Source organism: Podarcis vaucheri (genome assembly GCF_965113315.1).
Source record: "Podarcis vaucheri genome assembly, chromosome: 2".
Lineage (NCBI taxonomy): Eukaryota > Metazoa > Chordata > Lepidosauria > Squamata > Lacertidae > Podarcis > Podarcis vaucheri.
The window spans coordinates 49,237,208-49,261,981 of record NC_138760.1 but is presented as its reverse complement, the minus strand read 5'-3'; the positions used below and the strand labels follow the sequence as shown (position 1 = coordinate 49,261,981).

At 53.5% G+C, this 24,774-nt stretch overlaps 1 long non-coding RNA gene across 1 annotated transcript; it reads right to left on the bottom strand.

The window, feature by feature from the left end:
* Nucleotides 1–819: 819 nt before the first annotated feature.
* On the bottom strand, nucleotides 820–1,369 carry LOC309526297. Its single transcript, XR_014216712.1, has 2 exons — nucleotides 1,287–1,369; nucleotides 820–1,132 (listed from the first exon to the last, which is right to left on the bottom strand). It is a non-coding gene; the product is annotated as an uncharacterized lncRNA (long non-coding RNA).
* Between the last annotated feature and the right edge of the window lie 23,405 nt (nucleotides 1,370–24,774).

The window sequence follows — 24,774 nt, the reverse complement described above, 5'->3', positions numbered from 1 at the left end:
TCACTGTTTGCATCCCCTCAGAAAGGACACTCTGTTAAAAGGGAAAATTATTTCATGTGAGAGGTCTGTCAGGAAATGCTGTTCCTAAAATGCATAGGCATATACACATACACACACACACAAGAAAACTGTTATAAAATTTAAATCCCATGGGGGGGGGAAACTACTCAAGAGAGGAACTCACAGTGGGAGTGCTTTGATATTTACCTGTGAAAAGAATTTGGCATGTCCAGTACTTAACTCTATTGTCTTAAGTAGCCCTGGAGCAAAACACATTAAGGATGATTTCGCTCAATGGTTCCAAGTTTTACATAAGGAAATTTGTATAGGTTTCACGCTCTCCAAACCTTCTCTCTCCCCCCTCCTTTCTCTCGCTCTCTCTCTCTTTATTTTTTTTTTTAAAGCTGATCTAGCCTCTGTGCATGTGCAGAGTTCATGTCTCAGCAAACCTTTTATACCATTGAAAATGTTGCATCCTTTGGCCCAATTAGAATAAGGAAGGGAAAGGTAAGGAGTAGATTTTAAAAATAGGGTTAGATTTTAAAACAAAAAAGAGAAACTCAGCAATTCAAGTATTCAACCGCTCTCTTATTTATGAGTAAAAATGGCCAGAGCGTTATAATTCATAGGATTTTTTAACATTCTCAGTCATTTCAGCCTTACCATTTGCAGACAAAAAAATTATTATTATTATTATTAATATTATTATTTTCTGCGCCTTAATTTACAGGAATGGCCAAGGCTAATTGTACTTGATTATTCATTTGTATGTGCTTAAACTTTGAATTGACTTTTAAGTTTGATTTTTTTTAAAAAAAAAAATAGTAGACAAAATGATAAATACTGTAATCACTCAAATGCTTGATATTACCAGTTGTGCTTCAAAACATCATGGCTTTTACCTCTCACCTTTTAAAACTAAAAAGCAAAGCTAGGCTGAATTTCAACTCCATTACCACACCAGAATTTAAGAATTACCCTCCAATGCTTGCAGACACATGGTCTTCCACACAGCCACAAATTGGGAGAGTTGAAAGGGACCCTGGGGTCATCTAGTCCAACCCTCCAAAATATAGGGTTCACAGCAAGATTTCGCAGCAAGATTTGTACTACCAGAAACACACACATTCACCTCTCACCTTTAAAAACAAAGAGCAAGTCTGGGCTGGATTTCAACTCATCAGCCACAAATTGGGAAAGTTGAAAGGGACCTGGGGTCATCTAGTCCAACCCTAAAATACAGGGTTCATAGCAAGATTTGTACTACCAGAGAGACACACACATACTTATGTACACAGACACAACTGGGGAAGAGACCATAAGCCATGCGCCTATCATGTACTAAGGAAGAGGAAAATAAAAGTACCCAACCCTTTTAGCAGATCTTGAAGCTAGTTTGAGTGAGAGTTTACTTCCTTAGACTAAAGAGTGAAGGTTCCTAGATAAATTATCTTTAAAGACTGAAGTGAACATTTTTCCTAAGATAGGGAGAGGATCTCTTATAAAGCATAGTTAAAACAGCCATAGATTTTTTTTATTTTTTTTTTTAGGGAATACACAAGTGTTGCCCCCTCCCCTCTTTGCAGTTTCCTTTAAAGGAAGCTTACTCGGGAGTAAATTTACCTGGCACAGAAGTAAGAAGGGGGAAAACAACTGAAAGAGGCAGAGTGAAACAAGGGGGAGGGGGGGCATTTTCTAACAAAAGAGGCCATGAAGTCTTATAGAGACTGATATCAGGAGCCTTACAATAACTCTTCTGTCCAACCAAATCGAAGTTAAAACTGGACTCAAATATTTTTTCTTAGAATGAACACCATACTTTTATAGGCATATGCTTAATGAAGTACATACACTGCATTTTAGCTTGAGAGAGCAGTTGGCTCAACTAGGCTTTTGCAGCAGAAACATTAGGTTATCAGCACCTTCCAAAATAAGACTGTAGACTCACAATCTCAAAAGTTGGGGCAAAGCAAGAGGTGGGGTAAACATTTGCACACTTCATTCTCAATTTTTGTCTTATTTAGGACTGCTAAGATCCAGCATGGCTTCCTTAGATTTAAATTTTGAAGCAAGCTTGCAGTTTAAACTATGCACACTTAAGAAAGGCAGTCTGCCAGAGACAGAAGGAACAGACAACACACATAACAGACAACATGTAAACATACATATTCTCATATATGTATTAACAGACAACACACATAACAGACAACATGTAAACATATATATTCTCATCCTTTAGTTGGTTATTGCAAGGAGTTGGGCCACTACCTTTGGCTTCATTAAGTGAAATTAGTAGGAAGGTCCCACATGGTTTTATGAGCCTCCTTGCCTCTTCAAACACACCACCAGGTAATCAAACTGGTAGGGCTCGCAACGCTTGGTTGACTGGGTACCCCTTTATAGATGCATGCGTTGCTGTTGTTGCTTTTTTTGCTTTTTTTTTTTGGGGGGGGGGTGTCTGGGATAGAGAAGGGGAAAAAGAGGGGTTGATTAGGATTGGTATGTCTAGGGGTTTGGTATGCTTAGTACAGGGACGTATAGTAAAGAGGAGAAGGGGCTTCTAGTTGCCTGGCAACTTCCTTAGTGGGTTTTAGAGAGCTCTAGCTATCCGGTTCCTTGCGTTCCATTTCCTATTTCCTTATTTCCTGTAACCTGGGGTCTCTTTCCACTCTGCCGGTCCTGCCCAATTCCTCATGGGCTATCCCTCCTGGCAACCTCCTACCTATCGTCACATCTCAGGAAAAGGGGCCCTACTGGACGCCCGCGCCATGCAGTGCCAGATCGGGTGGTCCCTGGATAGAATTTCGAACTGAAAATCCCCCTTGCTTTTGGAAGCGGGCTCACGCACGGTTACGTGGCACCGACCAGTGCGGCTGGGATTGGGATAGAAAGCCAGACCCCTTCCTGCCCCCTCCGTAAGGGCGCTCGGGAAGTTCGGAAAGAGAGCTCCAACCCCTTGCTTTCAACTGGGATGCCCGTTGCGGAAAGTCGGCTGTCTTTCCAAGCCGGGTCTCTCCGTCTTACTTTCGGACTCCCAATTGGTGCGGCTGGCTGGAGATTTTAAGGAAAAGAGATAGAGCTCAGAACCCCCCTTTCGGGTTGAGCAGCGGTCCACGGTCTCTCTCACTAACCGGACCAAGAGAAAGGCAAGAAGGAGCGATAGAGAGGAGGGCAGAGAATTCAGTTGCCAGGAGACTTCCACCCCCTTCCCACCAGTGCACTGGATTTTCCTTTTTCCTTATACTCACGCGTCTTCTATGATGATCCCGGGATCGATGAATAAGCCGGCTGGATCCCTCTTTTGCTCCCCGGCTGAACTCCTAGGGCTTTCGATTACCGCCCAGAAGATGGCTGGGGGTCCAAAAGGATCTTCCCAGGCAAAATGGCCTGGAGCCGGCTGAAGATTTCGGGGCCCCCAGTCAGCAGCTCGGGAGAACCGCAAGCCCCACGTTGGGCAGCCAACTGTTACGGCTAAAATCTGGGTGCGGGGTTACTCTGCCACCCAGCTCATCGGACTAAGTCCGTGGGTCCCTGCGGAAGAAAATGAGCTCAGCCGGACACAGGAGCAAACTGCAGAAGATCCAAGTTTATTGCGCAACAGGTTCAAGACGAGATTGAACAGTGAGAAAGGGGTGGCATGAACTTTTGAGATTTCCCTCCATGTCCCAGAATACAGTGCATGAAACGTCACGAATACATTATGGGAAGGTTGGGTTTCACAAGTTACATCATGAATATACTTTACACGTCATGAATACATTATGAAAAGGTGGGATTACATTAATTAGCATTTTCGGATGAGGGAGGGGGGATATGCGGAGCGGGAAATATACATAGATACACATTTATTGAGTACCGGTGGTGGCAAGACAATGGGCCAGGAATATACATCGTCTGTCACCTAGTATTGCCCGAAGGAAGGATTTGCAAAACTATCTGACAGGATTAAGAAGTTCCTGCGTACGTGACCTGCCGCTTTGGAGATTATGGAAGTAGGGACAGCATCATGGAGTCCAAGGGGAACTGAGTTGAATGGCACCGAGAACGAGCAGATCAGAACCACGGCTGATTTTATATCAATTTTTGAAGATTTCAGTGATTTCTAAGCCACTCTGTACTAGAGAGCAAAAGCAGAAACAGAGTGGATACATTGTAACAGGATTTTGACAGTATTACTTGAGAGATTATGGAGGACAGGGGAGGGGTGATGGAGTCCTAGAGAAATTGAGCAAATATATTGTAGTGAAGAAGACATTGCCCCCCCCCCCGTTCCGTATCATGCCGAATAAAGTATTATCTATCTATCTACTAAGGTTAGCAGCTACATCCCCCCCCCTACAGTGCATACTATTTGTGGCATATGCAGACATGGTGCACACAATTCTTCTGTTGCTCAGGGGTAATTTATATGAGTGGAACTTCAGCTGCCATAAGTTCTGCCGGCTTCCTATACTTAGGACACTCTGCTGGTGTTTGCATATTCAGCAACACTGCCACACATTCCACTTAAAACCACCAGCTCATTTTACAACCTGAAACTGCAAAAATAAACTTCAAGTAAATTACTCTCCCTCACCTGGCTTTAATACGCATCCTATAACCTGGTATTACTTTTTTTACAGCAAATGATTTAGAAGATGCCATTTTCTTTCTTTCTCTCTAGGGAATCTGATCTTGCAAGAAACATTCTTGACTTGAGTGTGGAATAAACTTGTAAAAGTGCTGTTTTTGCATATCAAAGCAACCAAATGGGTACATCCGGGGTGAAGGCATCATTCGAGTAAATAAATAAATATCCATCAGGCTGCACTAATTCTTGTTCTACAAGCTTACTTGGTAATGAGTCTCATTCAGTTCAATGGCACTTGCTCCTAGGCAAGTGTTTATAGGATTACAAATTTAGGCCGCAGACATTCACTGATTGGATGCAAGTGCTTGCTCTTTGCTACAGGTCCAGCTGACCAGGATTGTTTATTAGTGTGCATTTAGACTTCAAAGAGGCCATAATGTTTCACTGACTGCATGAAGCTTCTCTGAACCCCGGGCTATTGAAAGCGATGCAAAGGTTGCAGGTGGTGAAATTCTGCTCTTCATTCTGTGTTCCAGATCTGTGACTTGAAAAGTCATAACATAAGATGATGATGATAGCCACTGCTTCTTGTCAAAGTTAATTTCTGCATGCAAAATACTCCCGAGTGGGGGGATTGCATGTTCGAGAGTCATGGGGAATACTATATGTTATTACTATATACTATATACTATACTATATGCCCAGGAGGACTCTCCTGTGTGGGTGTCTGAGGGCCCTGCTCCTTCCTGCCACTCACCATCTGGCCCAGGGCGGGGCCTGAAGGACTCACAGGGACTGCTGCGCTCTGCTGCCCAGGAGGACTCTCCTGTGTGGGTGTCTGAGGGCCCTGCTCCTTCCTGCCACTCACCATCTGGCCCAGGGCGGGGCCTGAAGGACTCACAGGGACTGCTGCGCTCTGCTGCCCAGGAGGACTCTCCTGTGTGGGTGTCTGAGGGCCCTGCTCCTTCCTGCCACTCACCATCTGGCCCAGGGCGGGGCCTGAAGGACTCACAGGGACTGCTGCATTCTGCTGCCCAGGAGGACTCTCCTGTGTGGGTGTCTGAGGGCCCTGCTCCTTCCTGCCACTCACCATCTGGCCCGGGGCGGGGCCTGAAGGACTCACAGGGACTGCTGCATTCTGCTGCCCAGGAGGACTCTCCTGTGTGGGTGTCTGAGGGCCCTGCTCCTTCCTGCCACTCACCATCTGGCCCAGGGCGGGGCCTGAAGGACTCACAGGGACTGCTGCGCTCTGCTGCCCAGGAGGACTCTCCTGTGTGGGTGTCTGAGGGCCCTGCTCCTTCCTGCCACTCACCATCTGGCCCAGGGCGGGGTCTGAAGGACTCACAGGGACTGCTGCGCTCTGCTGCCCAGGAGGACTCTCCTGTGTGGGTGTCTGAGGGCCCTGCTCCTTCCTGCCACTCACCATCTGGCCCAGGGCGGGGCCTGAAGGACTCACAGGGACTGCTGCGCTCTGCTGCCCAGGAGGACTCTCCTGTGTGGGTGTCTGAGGGCCCTGCTCCTTCCTGCCACTCACCATCTGGCCCGGGGCGGGGCCTGAAGGACTCACAGGGACTGCTGCATTCTGCTGCCCAGGAGGACTCTCCTGTGTGGGTGTCTGAGGGCCCTGCTCCTTCCTGCCACTCACCATCTGGCCCAGGGCGGGGCCTGAAGGACTCACAGGGACTGCTGCGCTCTGCTGCCCAGGAGGACTCTCCTGTGTGGGTGTGTGAGGGCCCTGCTCCTTCCTGCCACTCACCATCTGGCCCAGGGCGGGGCCTGAAGGACTCACAGGGACTGCTGCGCTCTGCTGCCCAGGAGGACTCTCCTGTGTGGGTGTCTGAGGGCCCTGCTCCTTCCTGCCACTCACCATCTGGCCCGGGGCGGGGCCTGAAGGACTCACAGGGACTGCTGCATTCTGCTGCCCAGGAGGACTCTCCTGTGTGGGTGTCTGAGGGCCCTGCTCCTTCCTGCCACTCACCATCTGGCCCGGGGCGGGGCCTGAAGGACTCACAGGGACTGCTGCGCTCTGCTGCCCAGGAGGACTCTCCTGTGTGGGTGTCTGAGGGCCCTGCTCCTTCCTGCCACTCACCATCTGGCCCAGGGCGGGGCCTGAAGGACTCACAGGGACTGCTGCATTCTGCTGCCCAGGAGGACTCTCCTGTGTGGGTGTCTGAGGGCCCTGCTCCTTCCTGCCACTCACCATCTGGCCCAGGGCGGGGCCTGAAGGACTCACAGGGACTGCTGCATTCTGCTGCCCAGGAGGACTCTCCTGTGTGGGTGTCTGAGGGCCCTGCTCCTTCCTGCCACTCACCATCTGGCCCAGGGCGGGGCCTAAAGGACTCACAGGGACTGCTGCGCTCTGCTGCCTGGAGGACTCTCCTGTGTGGGTGTCTGAGGGCCCTGCTCCTTCCTGCCACTCACCATCTGGCCCAGGGCGGGGCCTGAAGGACTCACAGGGACTGCTGCGCTCTGCTGCCCAGGAGGACTCTCCTGTGTGGGTGTCTGAGGGCCCTGCTCCTTCCTGCCACTCACCATCTGGCCCGGGGCGGGGCCTGAAGGACTCACAGGGACAGCTGCATTCTGCTGCCCAGGAGGACTCTCCTGTGTGGGTGTCTGAGGGCCCTGCTCCTTCCTGCCACTCACCATCTGGCCCAGGGCGGGGCCTGAAGGACTCACAGGGACTGCTGCATTCTGCTGCCCAGGAGGACTCTCCTGTGTGGGTGTCTGAGGGCCCTGCTCCTTCCTGCCACTCACCATCTGGCCCGGGGCGGGGCCTGAAGGACTCACAGGGACTGCTGCGCTCTGCTGCCCAGGAGGACTCTCCTGTGTGGGTGTCTGAGGGCCCTGCTCCTTCCTGCCACTCACCATCTGGCCCAGGGTGGGGCCTGAAGGACTCACAGGGACTGCTGCATTCTGCTGCCCAGGAGGACTCTCCTGTGTGGGTGTCTGAGGGCCCTGCTCCTTCCTGCCACTCACCATCTGGCCCAGGGCGGGGCCTGAAGGACTCACAGGGACTGCTGCATTCTGCTGCCCAGGAGGACTCTCCTGTGTGGGTGTCTGAGGGCCCTGCTCCTTCCTGCCACTCACCATCTGGCCCAGGGCGGGGCCTAAAGGACTCACAGGGACTGCTGCGCTCTGCTGCCTGGAGGACTCTCCTGTGTGGGTGTCTGAGGGCCCTGCTCCTTCCTGCCACTCACCATCTGGCCCAGGGCGGGGCCTGAAGGACTCACAGGGACTGCTGCGCTCTGCTGCCCAGGAGGACTCTCCTGTGTGGGTGTCTGAGGGCCCTGCTCCTTCCTGCCACTCACCATCTGGCCCGGGGCGGGGCCTGAAGGACTCACAGGGACAGCTGCATTCTGCTGCCCAGGAGGACTCTCCTGTGTGGGTGTCTGAGGGCCCTGCTCCTTCCTGCCACTCACCATCTGGCCCAGGGCGGGGCCTGAAGGACTCACAGGGACTGCTGCATTCTGCTGCCCAGGAGGACTCTCCTGTGTGGGTGTCTGAGGGCCCTGTTCCTTCCTGCCACTCACCATCTGGCCCAGGGCGGGCCCTGAAGGACTCACAGGGACTGCTGCGCTCTGCTGCCCAGGAGGACTCTCCTGTGTGGGTGTCTGAGGGCCCTGCTCCTTCCTGCCACTCACCATCTGGCCCAGGGCGGGGCCTGAAGGACTCACAGGGACTGCTGCGCTCTGCTGCCCAGGAGGACTCTCCTGTGTGGGTGTCTGAGGGCCCTGCTCCTTCCTGCCACTCACCATCTGGCCCGGGGCGGGGCCTGAAGGACTCACAGGGACTGCTGCATTCTGCTGCCCAGGAGGACTCTCCTGTGTGGGTGTCTGAGGGCCCTGCTCCTTCCTGCCACTCACCATCTGGCCCAGGGCGGGGCCTGAAGGACTCACAGGGACTGCTGCGCTCTGCTGCCCAGGAGGACTCTCCTGTGTGGGTGTCTGAGGGCCCTGCTCCTTCCTGCCACTCACCATCTGGCCCAGGGCGGGGCCTGAAGGACTCACAGGGACTGCTGCGCTCTGCTGCCCAGGAGGACTCTCCTGTGTGGGTGTCTGAGGGCCCTGCTCCTTCCTGCCACTCACCATCTGGCCCGGGGCGGGGCCTGAAGGACTCACAGGGACTGCTGCATTCTGCTGCCCAGGAGGACTCTCCTGTGTGGGTGTCTGAGGGCCCTGCTCCTTCCTGCCACTCACCATCTGGCCCAGGGCGGGGCCTGAAGGACTCACAGGGACTGCTGCGCTCTGCTGCCCAGGAGGACTCTCCTGTGTGGGTGTCTGAGGGCCCTGCTCCTTCCTGCCACTCACCATCTGGCCCAGGGCGGGGCCTGAAGGACTCACAGGGACTGCTGCGCTCTGCTGCCCAGGAGGACTCTCCTGTGTGGGTGTCTGAGGGCCCTGCTTCTTCCTGCCACTCACCATCTGGCCCAGGGCGGGGCCTGAAGGACTCACAGGGACTGCTGCGCTCTGCTGCCCAGGAGGACTCTCCTGTGTGGGTGTCTGAGGGCCCTGCTCCTTCCTGCCACTCACCATCTGGCCCGGGGCGGGGCCTGAAGGACTCACAGGGACTGCTGCGCTCTGCTGCCCAGGAGGACTCTCCTGTGTGGGTGTCTGAGGGCCCTGCTCCTTCCTGCCACTCACCATCTGGCCCGGGGCGGGGCCTGAAGGACTCACAGGGACTGCTGCATTCTGCTGCCCAGGAGGACTCTCCTGTGTGGGTGTCTGAGGGCCCTGCTCCTTCCTGCCACTCACCATCTGGCCCGGGGCGGGGCCTGAAGGACTCACAGGGACTGCTGCGCTCTGCTGCCCAGGAGGACTCTCCTGTGTGGGTGTCTGAGGGCCCTGCTCCTTCCTGCCACTCACCATCTGGCCCAGGGCGGGGCCTGAAGGACTCACAGGGACTGCTGCATTCTGCTGCCCAGGAGGACTCTCCTGTGTGGGTGTCTGAGGGCCCTGCTCCTTCCTGCCACTCACCATCTGGCCCAGGGCGGGGCCTGAAGGACTCACAGGGACTGCTGCATTCTGCTGCCCAGGAGGACTCTCCTGTGTGGGTGTCTGAGGGCCCTGCTCCTTCCTGCCACTCACCATCTGGCCCGGGGCGGGGCCTGAAGGACTCACAGGGACTGCTGCATTCTGCTGCCCAGGAGGACTCTCCTGTGTGGGTGTCTGAGGGCCCTGCTCCTTCCTGCCACTCACCATCTGGCCCAGGGCGGGGCCTGAAGGACTCACAGGGACTGCTGCATTCTGCTGCCCAGGAGGACTCTCCTGTGTGGGTGTCTGAGGGCCCTGCTCCTTCCTGCCACTCACCATCTGGCCCGGGGCGGGGCCTGAAGGACTCACAGGGACTGCTGCGCTCTGCTGCCCAGGAGGACTCTCCTGTGTGGGTGTCTGAGGGCCCTGCTCCTTCCTGCCACTCACCATCTGGCCCAGGGCGGGGCCTGAAGGACTCACAGGGACTGCTGCGCTCTGCTGCCCAGGAGGACTCTCCTGTGTGGGTGTCTGAGGGCCCTGCTCCTTCCTGCCACTCACCATCTGGCCCGGGGCGGGGCCTGAAGGACTCACAGGGACAGCTGCATTCTGCTGCCCAGGAGGACTCTCCTGTGTGGGTGTCTGAGGGCCCTGCTCCTTCCTGCCACTCACCATCTGGCCCAGGGCGGGGCCTGAAGGACTCACAGGGACTGCTGCATTCTGCTGCCCAGGAGGACTCTCCTGTGTGGGTGTCTGAGGGCCCTGTTCCTTCCTGCCACTCACCATCTGGCCCAGGGCGGGCCCTAAAGGACTCACAGGGACTGCTGCGCTCTGCTGCCCAGGAGGACTCTCCTGTGTGGGTGTCTGAGGGCCCTGCTCCTTCCTGCCACTCACCATCTGGCCCAGGGCGGGGCCTGAAGGACTCACAGGGACTGCTGCGCTCTGCTGCCCAGGAGGACTCTCCTGTGTGGGTGTCTGAGGGCCCTGCTCCTTCCTGCCACTCACCATCTGGCCCGGGGCGGGGCCTGAAGGACTCACAGGGACTGCTGCATTCTGCTGCCGAGGAGGACTCTCCTGTGTGGGTGTCTGAGGGCCCTGCTCCTTCCTGCCACTCACCATCTGGCCCAGGGCGGGGCCTGAAGGACTCACAGGGACTGCTGCGCTCTGCTGCCCAGGAGGACTCTCCTGTGTGGGTGTCTGAGGGCCCTGCTCCTTCCTGCCACTCACCATCTGGCCCAGGGCGGGGCCTGAAGGACTCACAGGGACTGCTGCGCTCTGCTGCCCAGGAGGACTCTCCTGTGTGGGTGTCTGAGGGCCCTGCTCCTTCCTGCCACTCACCATCAGGCCCGGGGCGGGGCCTGAAGGACTCACAGGGACTGCTGCATTCTGCTGCCCAGGAGGACTCTCCTGTGTGGGTGTCTGAGGGCCCTGCTCCTTCCTGCCACTCACCATCTGGCCCAGGGCGGGGCCTGAAGGACTCACAGGGACTGCTGCGCTCTGCTGCCCAGGAGGACTCTCCTGTGTGGGTGTCTGAGGGCCCTGCTCCTTCCTGCCACTCACCATCTGGCCCAGGGCGGGGCCTGAAGGACTCACAGGGACTGCTGCGCTCTGCTGCCCAGGAGGACTCTCCTGTGTGGGTGTCTGAGGGCCCTGCTTCTTCCTGCCACTCACCATCTGGCCCAGGGCGGGGCCTGAAGGACTCACAGGGACTGCTGCGCTCTGCTGCCCAGGAGGACTCTCCTGTGTGGGTGTCTGAGGGCCCTGCTCCTTCCTGCCACTCACCATCTGGCCCGGGGCGGGGCCTGAAGGACTCACAGGGACTGCTGCGCTCTGCTGCCCAGGAGGACTCTCCTGTGTGGGTGTCTGAGGGCCCTGCTCCTTCCTGCCACTCACCATCTGGCCCGGGGCGGGGCCTGAAGGACTCACAGGGACTGCTGCATTCTGCTGCCCAGGAGGACTCTCCTGTGTGGGTGTCTGAGGGCCCTGCTCCTTCCTGCCACTCACCATCTGGCCCGGGGCGGGGCCTGAAGGACTCACAGGGACTGCTGCGCTCTGCTGCCCAGGAGGACTCTCCTGTGTGGGTGTCTGAGGGCCCTGCTCCTTCCTGCCACTCACCATCTGGCCCAGGGCGGGGCCTGAAGGACTCACAGGGACTGCTGCATTCTGCTGCCCAGGAGGACTCTCCTGTGTGGGTGTCTGAGGGCCCTGCTCCTTCCTGCCACTCACCATCTGGCCCGGGGCGGGGCCTGAAGGACTCACAGGGACTGCTGCATTCTGCTGCCCAGGAGGACTCTCCTGTGTGGGTGTCTGAGGGCCCTGCTCCTTCCTGCCACTCACCATCTGGCCCGGGGCGGGGCCTGAAGGACTCACAGGGACTGCTGCATTCTGCTGCCCAGGAGGACTCTCCTGTGTGGGTGTCTGAGGGCCCTGCTCCTTCCTGCCACTCACCATCTGGCCCGGGGCGGGGCCTGAAGGACTCACAGGGACTGCTGCATTCTGCTGCCCAGGAGGACTCTCCTGTGTGGGTGTCTGAGGGCCCTGCTCCTTCCTGCCACTCACCATCTGGCCCAGGGCGGGGCCTGAAGGACTCACAGGGACTGCTGCGCTCTGCTGCCCAGGAGGACTCTCCTGTGTGGGTGTCTGAGGGCCCTGCTCCTTCCTGCCACTCACCATCTGGCCCAGGGCGGGGCCTGAAGGACTCACAGGGACTGCTGCGCTCTGCTGCCCAGGAGGACTCTCCTGTGTGGGTGTCTGAGGGCCCTGCTCCTTCCTGCCACTCACCATCTGGCCCAGGGCGGGGCCTGAAGGACTCACAGGGACTGCTGCATTCTGCTGCCCAGGAGGACTCTCCTGTGTGGGTGTCTGAGGGCCCTGCTCCTTCCTGCCACTCACCATCTGGCCCAGGGCGGGGCCTGAAGGACTCACAGGGACTGCTGCGCTCTGCTGCCCAGGAGGACTCTCCTGTGTGGGTGTCTGAGGGCCCTGCTCCTTCCTGCCACTCACCATCTGGCCCAGGGCGGGGCCTGAAGGACTCACAGGGACTGCTGCGCTCTGCTGCCCAGGAGGACTCTCCTGTGTGGGTGTCTGAGGGCCCTGCTCCTTCCTGCCACTCACCATCTGGCCCAGGGCGGGGCCTGAAGGACTCACAGGGACTGCTGCGCTCTGCTGCCCAGGAGGACTCTCCTGTGTGGGTGTCTGAGGGCCCTGCTCCTTCCTGCCACTCACCATCTGGCCCAGGGCGGGGCCTGAAGGACTCACAGGGACTGCTGCGCTCTGCTGCCCAGGAGGACTCTCCTGTGTGGGTGTCTGAGGGCCCTGCTCCTTCCTGCCACTCACCATCTGGCCCGGGGCGGGGCCTGAAGGACTCACAGGGACTGCTGCATTCTGCTGCCCAGGAGGACTCTCCTGTGTGGGTGTCTGAGGGCCCTGCTCCTTCCTGCCACTCACCATCTGGCCCAGGGTGGGGCCTGAAGGACTCACAGGGACTGCTGCATTCTGCTGCCGAGGAGGACTCTCCTGTGTGGGTGTCTGAGGGCCCTGCTCCTTCCTGCCACTCACCATCTGGCCCAGGGCGGGGCCTGAAGGACTCACAGGGACTGCTGCGCTCTGCTGCCCAGGAGGACTCTCCTGTGTGGGTGTCTGAGGGCCCTGCTCCTTCCTGCCACTCACCATCTGGCCCAGGGCGGGGCCTGAAGGACTCACAGGGACTGCTGCGCTCTGCTGCCCAGGAGGACTCTCCTGTGTGGGTGTCTGAGGGCCCTGCTCCTTCCTGCCACTCACCATCAGGCCCGGGGCGGGGCCTGAAGGACTCACAGGGACTGCTGCATTCTGCTGCCCAGGAGGACTCTCCTGTGTGGGTGTCTGAGGGCCCTGCTCCTTCCTGCCACTCACCATCTGGCCCAGGGCGGGGCCTGAAGGACTCACAGGGACTGCTGCGCTCTGCTGCCCAGGAGGACTCTCCTGTGTGGGTGTCTGAGGGCCCTGCTCCTTCCTGCCACTCACCATCTGGCCCAGGGCGGGGCCTGAAGGACTCACAGGGACTGCTGCGCTCTGCTGCCCAGGAGGACTCTCCTGTGTGGGTGTCTGAGGGCCCTGCTTCTTCCTGCCACTCACCATCTGGCCCAGGGCGGGGCCTGAAGGACTCACAGGGACTGCTGCGCTCTGCTGCCCAGGAGGACTCTCCTGTGTGGGTGTCTGAGGGCCCTGCTCCTTCCTGCCACTCACCATCTGGCCCGGGGCGGGGCCTGAAGGACTCACAGGGACTGCTGCGCTCTGCTGCCCAGGAGGACTCTCCTGTGTGGGTGTCTGAGGGCCCTGCTCCTTCCTGCCACTCACCATCTGGCCCGGGGCGGGGCCTGAAGGACTCACAGGGACTGCTGCATTCTGCTGCCCAGGAGGACTCTCCTGTGTGGGTGTCTGAGGGCCCTGCTCCTTCCTGCCACTCACCATCTGGCCCGGGGCGGGGCCTGAAGGACTCACAGGGACTGCTGCGCTCTGCTGCCCAGGAGGACTCTCCTGTGTGGGTGTCTGAGGGCCCTGCTCCTTCCTGCCACTCACCATCTGGCCCAGGGCGGGGCCTGAAGGACTCACAGGGACTGCTGCATTCTGCTGCCCAGGAGGACTCTCCTGTGTGGGTGTCTGAGGGCCCTGCTCCTTCCTGCCACTCACCATCTGGCCCGGGGCGGGGCCTGAAGGACTCACAGGGACTGCTGCATTCTGCTGCCCAGGAGGACTCTCCTGTGTGGGTGTCTGAGGGCCCTGCTCCTTCCTGCCACTCACCATCTGGCCCGGGGCGGGGCCTGAAGGACTCACAGGGACTGCTGCATTCTGCTGCCCAGGAGGACTCTCCTGTGTGGGTGTCTGAGGGCCCTGCTCCTTCCTGCCACTCACCATCTGGCCCGGGGCGGGGCCTGAAGGACTCACAGGGACTGCTGCATTCTGCTGCCCAGGAGGACTCTCCTGTGTGGGTGTCTGAGGGCCCTGCTCCTTCCTGCCACTCACCATCTGGCCCAGGGCGGGGCCTGAAGGACTCACAGGGACTGCTGCGCTCTGCTGCCCAGGAGGACTCTCCTGTGTGGGTGTCTGAGGGCCCTGCTCCTTCCTGCCACTCACCATCTGGCCCAGGGCGGGGCCTGAAGGACTCACAGGGACTGCTGCGCTCTGCTGCCCAGGAGGACTCTCCTGTGTGGGTGTCTGAGGGCCCTGCTCCTTCCTGCCACTCACCATCTGGCCCAGGGCGGGGCCTGAAGGACTCACAGGGACTGCTGCATTCTGCTGCCCAGGAGGACTCTCCTGTGTGGGTGTCTGAGGGCCCTGCTCCTTCCTGCCACTCACCATCTGGCCCAGGGCGGGGCCTGAAGGACTCACAGGGACTGCTGCGCTCTGCTGCCCAGGAGGACTCTCCTGTGTGGGTGTCTGAGGGCCCTGCTCCTTCCTGCCACTCACCATCTGGCCCAGGGCGGGGCCTGAAGGACTCACAGGGACTGCTGCGCTCTGCTGCCCAGGAGGACTCTCCTGTGTGGGTGTCTGAGGGCCCTGCTCCTTCCTGCCACTCACCATCTGGCCCAGGGCGGGGCCTGAAGGACTCACAGGGACTGCTGCGCTCTGCTGCCCAGGAGGACTCTCCTGTGTGGGTGTCTGAGGGCCCTGCTCCTTCCTGCCACTCACCATCTGGCCCAGGGCGGGGCCTGAAGGACTCACAGGGACTGCTGCGCTCTGCTGCCCAGGAGGACTCTCCTGTGTGGGTGTCTGAGGGCCCTGCTCCTTCCTGCCACTCACCATCTGGCCCGGGGCGGGGCCTGAAGGACTCACAGGGACTGCTGCATTCTGCTGCCCAGGAGGACTCTCCTGTGTGGGTGTCTGAGGGCCCTGCTCCTTCCTGCCACTCACCATCTGGCCCAGGGTGGGGCCTGAAGGACTCACAGGGACTGCTGCATTCTGCTGCCCAGGAGGACTCTCCTGTGTGGGTGTCTGAGGGCCCTGCTCCTTCCTGCCACTCACCATCTGGCCCAGGGCGGGGCCTGAAGGACTCACAGGGACTGCTGCGCTCTGCTGCCCAGGAGGACTCTCCTGTCTTAAGAGGCCTCATGAGGCACCGGGACACCATTGCTGCGGCTTCACCGTGGGGGTTGAGGAAGGCCGCTCCCTCCTGTAGGCCCACTCCTCCAGGCTCACACTCACCACCGCTACTGTTTTAAGGACACTGGTGTTGCCGCGGCAAATGTTTAAAATGTTTTTATATTATTTTAAAATGTTTTATAGGGGTTTTTACTTTTTAACTTTGTTGTCCCACCGTGAACGGTGGTTTTTATTGATGTATTTCTATTTTGTTCCGTTTTATTTTGGTTTGGGGTTAGCTATTGAGTGGGGTGGGGATTTGTTGTGTTGGTACAATTGTTTTTGATTTGATTTGTTTTCTATTTTGTAAATGGAGGTTGGTTTGAGGCTTGGGATTGCTACCGTAGTGGGGCGAAGGAGGTATGGCGGTGGGGGCAGATGTCATAGGCGAAGGGGATCGAGATATGGATATGCTCGTACCCCTTCCAATCTGCGCCCCATCCTGAGGGACGAGGGTAGGGTGAGCAAGGATTACTCACCTCCGTCACTGGTGTTGTGCAATGCCAGGTCTATAGGCAAAAAAACCGCCACCATGCGAGACTTCTTCACCTCGCAGGGGGTTGACCTGGCTTGTGTGACGGAGACCTGGGTGCACGAAGGGGAAACTGTTACCTTACGAGAGATGGCGCCCCTGGGTTTCTCCGTCCTCCACCAGTCGCGGACTGTGGGCCGGGGGGGAGGGGTGGCATTATTAATCCGAGAAGACTGTTCTTTCAGGGCTCTACCATCGCCATCGATCCCCGGCATTGAATGTGTTGGCCTAGTGTGGGGCTCCGAGGTGAGCTTGGCTGTCTGGCTGGTGTACCGGCCACCTAGCGCACCAGCAGCCACCCTGTCGGGCCTGCTGGAGGCAGTGGCCGGCTGGGCCTTGGAGTTCCCCAACCTATTGGTACTGGAGGACTTCAACATCCATGCTGATGCCACTCCCTCCTCACAGGCTCTGGACCTGGTGTCTTCCATGGCGACACTAGGGCTCTCCCAGTTTGTTTCGGGCCCCACACATCAAGCAGGCCACACGCTGGATTTGATCTTTGGCACCGGTATAGATGTGATCATGTCTCCCTCGATGAAGGTGCCATGGTCTGATCACTACGCACTGAAAGCCAGGATTGATTTTCCACCCCCACCCTGCTTAGGTGGCGAGCCAATTTGGGCTCGCCCGCGGAGGCTGATGGACCCTGATAGATTCCGTCAGGCCTTGCGGGACCTTGCTCCCCCTAACGACTCATTGACTGAGCTTGTTGAGGGCTGGAATATCCAGCTCCTGGCAGCCATCGATGAGATCGCACCTAGGCGCCCTCTGCGACCCCACAGAAACCGGGCTCCCTGGTTTACCGAGGAGCTTCGGAAAATGAAGCGGGACCTCAGACGGCTAGAGCGAGTATGGCGGGGTGCCCGTGACGGAGCTTCAAGAACATCTTATAGGGTTTTTATGAAAACCTACGAGATGGCAGTGAAGGCCGCTAAGAAGTCCTACTTCTCGGCCTCCATTGCCTCCGCTAGCTCTCGCCCGGCGCAATTATTTAGTATAATTAGGTCTTTAACGTCCCTCGAAGGACAGCCAAATTTAAATAACAATTCGACACACAGCTGCGAGGCATTTGCGAGCTCTTTTGCGGAGAAGGTCCTGTTGCTCCGCCATGACCTCCCTGCCAATTTGGATACAATGAAGGAACTGGAGGCCCCTCGACTGTCCTCGGGTCCAGTATTGGACCACTTTGACCGGATATCCCCAGCCGATGTGGACAGACTCCTCCAAGCTGGAAAGCCCACCACTTGTCCTCTTGACCCGTGCCCGTCCTGGCTGATTAGAGCGTGTCCAGACGAGGTGCGGGCCCCCCTGGGTGATATCATCAATTTGTCCCTTGGCACTGGGATATTCCCAGGGGAACTGAAGGAGGCAGTGGTGCGTCCGCTCTTAAAGAAAACATCATTAGATCCTTTAGATCTATCCAATTACCGCCCGGTTTCGAATCTTCCATTCCTGGGTAAGGTGATTGAGAGAGCGGTTGCTGAACAGTTTGGTAGGTTTCTGGATGAAACATCTGCTCTCGACCCATTCCAGTCCGGCTTCCGCGCTGGCCATGGGACCAAGACAGCTTTGGTCGCCCTAACAGATGATCTCCGCAGGCAGCTGGATCGAGGCGGGTCGGGGCTGCTGATTCTTCTAGACCTGTCAGCAGCCTTCGACATGGTCGATCACGAACTCCTGGACCGCCGCCTTGCCAACGTGGGGATCCAGGGCACAGTCCTTCAATGGCTGCGCTCGTTTCTCTCCGGTCGGGGACAGAGGGTGGCGCTTGGGGGGGAATTGTCATCGCGCCACTCCTTGGTGTGTGGAGTGCCTCAGGGTGCAATTCTCTCCCCGATGCTTTTTAACATCTTTATGCGCCCCCTCGCCCAGCTTGTCCGGAGTTTTGGGCTGGGTTGCCATCAGTATGCCGATGACACCCAACTCTATCTGTTGATGGATGGCCATCCTGACTCGGCCCCAGATACACTGACCAGATGTCTGGAAGCTGTGGCTGGATGGTTACGTGGGAGCCGGTTGAAGTTAAATCCTTCGAAGACAGAGGTCCTCTGGCTGGGACGGAGCGATATGGGATTGAGGGGGCAACTCCCATCTCTTGCGGGGGTGCAATTAGTGCCAGCATCATCCGTGAAGAGTTTGGGTGTAATCTTCGATACCTCCCTCTCTATGGAGGCGCAGATTACAGCTATAACAAAGGCGGCATTTTTTCATCTCCGCCAAGCTAAGCAGTTGGCTCCTTATCTCTCTCGCCCTGACCTAGCCACTGTGATCCATGCGACAGTCACCTCCAGACTGGATTATTGTAACTCGCTCTACGTGGGGCTGCCCTTGAGACTGACCCAGAAACTCCAGCGGGTGCAGAATGCCGCGGCGAGACTCCTTACGGGGTCTTCGCTGCGAGATCATATCCATCCGGTGCTGTACCAGCTGCACTGGCTCCCGGTGGAGTACAGGATCAGGTTTAAGGTGCTGGTTTTAACCTTTAAAGCCCTATACGGCCTAGGACCCTCGTACCTACGGGACCGCCTCTCCTGGTATGTCCCACAGAGAAATTTACGGTCTGCAAATAAAAACACCCTAAAGATCCCAGGCCTCAGAGAGGTTAGGCTGGCCTCAACTAGAGCCAGGGCTTTCTCGGCCGCGGCTCCAATCTGGTGGAACGCTCTGTCACAAGAGACTAGGGCCCTGCAGGACCTGACATCCTTCCGCAGGGCCTGCAAGACAGAGCTGTTCCACCAGGCCTTTTGTCAGGGCGCAGCCTGACCCCCTCCTCTGGCAACCTGCACAAAATTTTGCTTGATGGTTGCCATTAATTTGATTTTAATTTGATTTAATTAATTTTATAATGAATGTTTTAGAATGTTGAGCTATTTTGATTGTTGTTAGCCGCCCTGAGCCCAGCTTCGGCTGGGGAGGGCGGGATATAAATAAAATTTATTATTATTATTATTATTATGACTCTTCAGCAAGTTATTGTGAGGTCAAACTTCATGTCACTCATGAAGCTACAATGTCACTACAATGTTCCAGATTCGTCCTGCTCCTCAAATTATTGAAAAGGCACAGCTGTCTGGAAAAAAGAAAAGAAATGCAGCACACAGTGATCGTATGACCACATTATCTGAAGAAGTCAACTAATGGAAAAGTCAGAAAGAAACTGGCCTCCAGAAAATGAATGAAGTTTTTGTGCTTTTTAAAATCAGAATAGAGAAACCAAAATGGTTTAAATATAACCCTGTCTGATGCTAAATACTACATAAATATTTACTAAATTGAGACAAGAACTTGACAGGAATGATATGAATAATCCTATATAATATGATTTAGGATGCAGGAAAAAAATTATGAGAATAGACGGGCCTGGATCTGCTCTTTTTAAACTTACAGAATAATATTTTAAATGATTTGTGTGTAGCACAGCAAGCTGTTTAAATACATTGTAATCCCTGTGCTTGCCTCTCAAATCTACTTTGGTAGAGGGAAAGCAGCATCTTGAGTAATTTTAATTGCAAATCCTGGATTTCAGAGTCATTGAACATACAGGAACATATTGTCCCCCTGTCATTGAATGTGGGGAATGGTTTTCCCTTGAGGGAATGGAGTATGAGGCTTGGGGTGAGGCATTCCAGACTGTGCAGCAGCTTTGCCAGTGAGAGACCAAAGTTGGCATGCCTACATTTGGGATCTGTGCCACGCCCCATCCTTTAATAAGTGCAGAGGAGTAGTGGTAGCAAGAGATTCACACCCGGTTGCTTTGAGAGAGTCTCAGAATTTAGTCTGGTCAGCAAATTGTTAATATTTTTAGAAGAATCTGATGGCTCATTTTGTCGAGATTTTGGAGCAAGAGAGAAATTGGGGTGGGGGGGAACCATGCAGATAAGCTTGACATCAAGATTTTCAGAAAATTTCAGAAAATCAAATTCTTAGTCAGCTCGCTATGATTCTGTGATCCTCTCTCTCTTGACAATTCCATCTTTGCTAATATTGCTTTTTCTTTTTCTTTTTCTTTTTCTTTTTCTTTTTACAATTCTCAATACCATATAGAGATTTATCATTGGATAATCATCAGCCAAGTGAAATAAGCCATTGGTATAACTTTTTGGCATTCCATTTGTGTGTATCATTGTTTGTAACATGAAATCTTCACTGAAGATTGAGATATTGGAGTGAATTTTGGTATGAATATTCAGGACAAAGGTATACCTTTCATATTCAAATACCATTTGGTGTTGGAATGCTATCTCAAATCCTGTCTTAAAGAAAGAAATTGGGATGGAAATTAAGTTACCAAACACAAGTCTTTGAAAGACTGGACCTTTTTTGGGTTTTTCCAAGGAGACTTTTCTCACCCAAACAATAGTGTTTGTAGAATGCACCAGAGAACCTCAAAGTACATGCATTTAATAAACCAGAGGAACATAAAGAAATTGCAGTCTCAGTGCTATTCATCATGGAAGCCTTTTAACTAATCATCCATGACAATCCTGCAATAAAATATTATGTTAATGTTGGGAAATGAGATTGATATAAAAGCAGCTCTTCGATGGTAAGTGTTGCATTAAAAAAAAAAATCCTGATTACTTGAAAACTAAGTACATTGCCCAGGAACAGAAACTCTTCAATAGCACTGCAAACCTTCCAATCCTAAAACTTTGTGTGGACTTCCATGAAAGTTAAGAAAGAGGAAACTTTCTGATGCACAGGGAATTACTAAAATGGTAGCAGGATGCAGTTGATTCAGAAGTCAGACAACTCACCCACCAACTTGAGATTGCATCTGTGAACACTGACCAGTTGTATACACAAATCTAGGCCAACACATTCAGTGCCGGAGATTGATGGTGATGGCAGAGCCCTGAAAGAGCAATCCTCCCGGATTAACAATGGTACCCCTCCCACCCAACCCACAGTCTGCAACTGGTGGAGGACAGAGAAACCTGGGGGTGGCATCTCATGCAGGGAGACTACTTCACCTTCACACACCCAGGTCTCTGTCACACAAGCCAGGTCAACCCCCAGTGAGATAAAAAAAAGTCTTGCATGGTGGCGGTTTTATTGCCTATAGACCTGGCATTGTACAACACCAATGACAGAGGAGGGTAATCCCTGCTCACCTTCGTCCCTCGGGATGGGGCATAGATTGGAAGGGGTTCAAGTATCACCACATCTCAAAACCCTTTGCCTGTAGTATCTACACCCGCAGCCATACCTCCCTTACCCTTCAACGGTGGTGATCCCAAACCCTGTGTTGGCATCCTCTATAAAGGAATCATATCCCCTCACTACGTCATCCCTGGACCAGGTCTCCTGAATTGGAAGGGTATAATGTTGAGATATAACATCAGCAGGACAAACATCCCCAACAGGTGTAGCCCATCCCGCCACACCCCAGGCAAGGAGGGCGACCCCATAGTGGCTCGCTAGCTGTCAATCCCTCCCTCCCTCATGGGATGGCTGAGGGGCTATTAACTCTTTCTGAGCCTTTGGGAGTATTAAAGAGGCATATGCTGTAAAATGGGGATCACTAGCCAGCAAAGAGCCAGCTTCATACTCAGGAACTCCACCCGTCCTATCTTGCCAGGGATGTAATAGGGAAGAACGGTCGTCCTCGTAGATTTTGGGAGTGTTGAGCAAAGGTCCAGATATAACCTGGGTGCTTAGTTTCAAGAGTCTATCAGCCTCTTCCATTTTTATTTGTCAATGAACCTGACAATGTGTCATGGCTCAGCCCAGTTTCATGTAAGCTGATGTGGTGCTTTCTGAGTATCAAGTCTTCCCAGAAGCCTCAGTCTAAGATGGTGTCCTAGAACCAGCTAACTAACCCCCTTATGACCCAAGGATTGCTGCCACTTCCTGACAGAAACTATGGTTGAGGGAAGAGACATGCTTTGTTTTTCATTTCTTCTCATTATCCTGATAACTGTCATTCAGCATTGTTTTCATACATTATCTTGACTTTCAGGTCCACTGTTCAGATCTGAAATAAATTTAAAGAACCAGACAGAGAAGAATATGGTTGAACACAGAGTTGAATGTATATTCATTCAGAAAACTGTTCCCCCCAATTCTCAAATATGCCATTGATTTCTCAACACTTCCTGATTCATTGCTGAATGTGTGAGCTGGCTGTATTAGAAATCATGGTGATAAGGTCAATGATATGGGAGTGCTATTTGTGTGTCTGATCTGGGATGGCAAATCACCAAGTGATACCGATACATGTGGTATGGAGGTTACATGTCAGATTTAGGCCTTGGACCAAAGCGATCTCAGTTCAGTTCCCTAGCCAGTGTGAAGCTTCTTGGCTGACTTTGAACCACTTCCTGTCAGCTGAATATTACATCACAGGTCTGTTGTGATAACAAAATGTGTGGAAGAGAACAGAGAACCTTGTGTTTTGTCTCTGAATTCCTTGGAAGAAAGGCAGGATAAAAATGTAATCAATCAATTAATGCTACAGCTATCAAGTTATGAACATATATGTATGAAATGGCTTTGTTCTGTTCATTCTGCCCATTCCTATTTTGTGCATTTATTTAACTACCGTGGCAATACTCACATACTTTTGGTGACATTTAGCTGGTTCATATAAAGGTATTACCTTACTGTGATATGCAGAGGAGGGGTTGCTAATGGACTAATGAATGTGGCAACCTACATCTTTTGCACTGAAGTACCATTTTTGAGGTAATGGTACTTCGGGACCAAATGGTATTGCCAGGACGCGGGTGGCGCTGTGGGTTAAACCACAGAGCCTAGGGCTTGCCGATCAGAAGGTCAGTGGTTCGAATCCCCGCGACGGGGTGAGCTCCCGTTGCCCGGTCCCTGCTCCTGCCAACCTAGCAGTTCGAAAGCATGTCAAAGTGCAAGTAGATAAATAGGTACCGCTCCTGCGGGAAGGTAAACGGCGTTTCCGTGCGCTGCTCTGGTTCGCCAGAAGCTGCTTAGTCATGCTGGCCACATGACCTGGAAGCTGTACGCCGGCTCCCTCGGCCAATAAAGCGAGATGAGCGCCGCAACCCCAGAGTTGGCCACGACTGGATCAAATGTTATGGGGTCCCTTTACCTTTACCTTTACCATTTCTGAGTTCTTCGCAAACAAATGTATGATGGTCGTTTGATGCATAATAAAGAAAAAGTCACATCTCATAGGATGTGCCTTTAATTGTTTTTTTTTTTTTTTTAGTATTGTCTATAAGCTAATTTGTCCTTTTGACATTCGATGCAATTTCTGACAATGTAGCACTTCTGAAAGTATCAGTGTTTGACATCTTGCACTTAACTTGCATTATTCCTGTGTGTAAATTTGTATCCACAATAGCATAGAACTTCTGTTAGCTATGGAAAATATGCACAATAAAGAAAGAGAATTAAATATATACAAATACTATTCTATTATACTAAAAATAGTATCTATATTATTATACTATAAAATATTAACAAAAACATAGAGAATCCCAGCAAACAAGGAAAAATATGTGCCACCAGCTGCAGATCACTCAGTTATGAATGTTTCTCAAGTTCATGCAACTGATTGATGACATTTATCAAATTCCAGCTTGAATCAATAAGTACTAGTGTGTGTCGCCCCGCCCCGCCCTGCAATGGCTTTAGGATAGGTGCAATTCTTCAGACTTGCTTTGTCACTCTTTATAATGAATTGCTTCTTATTACCAACTTAGCTGCTTTTCAGAAAGATTGTATCTTGAATAGAAGCAGAGTTGGTATGTTATTTAGAATGACACATTTAAAGAATTGCACTTATCCTACTTATTATTGATTCAAACTAGAATCTGATTAAGATTTTTTGCCAAGGAATCAGAAGCAATCCATCAATTGCATGAACGTGAGAAAGATTCATCACTGAAACAGACTTTCACTCTTAGTCAGTGGTTACTAATATTGTTACCCAAGGATATTGTATGTGTTTGTAACGTTTTCATATTGTTGGTTTTTATGTTAGTATATATGCTATTTGTACACATTTGAGTCCATTTATTTATTCTTCACATTGTTGCAAAGAGTACCATTGTTCTGTTTATCTTTAGATATAAAGTCCTTGAAAATAACCATACTGTTGTTGCAATTCCGTTTCTCTTGGGTTCTCCTTTTTTTCAATCTTATGTTTCATTCAGCATTCTTCTGGATCAGTGTGTGGTTATTTTGATTACTGCCCGTTTAATAATAGACACATTTTTTTCAATAAATTTCCCCTGGTATACACATCACTGCAAGCAATTTCTTCTAATATAATGCATGTCCGTATGTTTTTTCCACAAATATATGCATTTTCATGCACACTTTTTCTTGAAGTTGTGTAATACTTTAAGTAGTGCACACTGGTGAGAGCCAGTGTGGTGTAGTGGTTAAGAGTGGTGGACTCGTAATCTGGTGAACCGGGTTCACGTCTCCGCTCCTCCACATGCAGCTGCTGGGTGACCTTGGGCTAGTCACACTTCTTTGAAGTCTCTCAGCCCCACTCACCTCACAGAGTGTTTTTTGTGGGGGAGGAAGGGAAAGGAGAATGTTAGCCGCTTTGAGACTCCTTCAGGTAGTGATAAAGAGGGATATCAAATCCAAAACTGGGT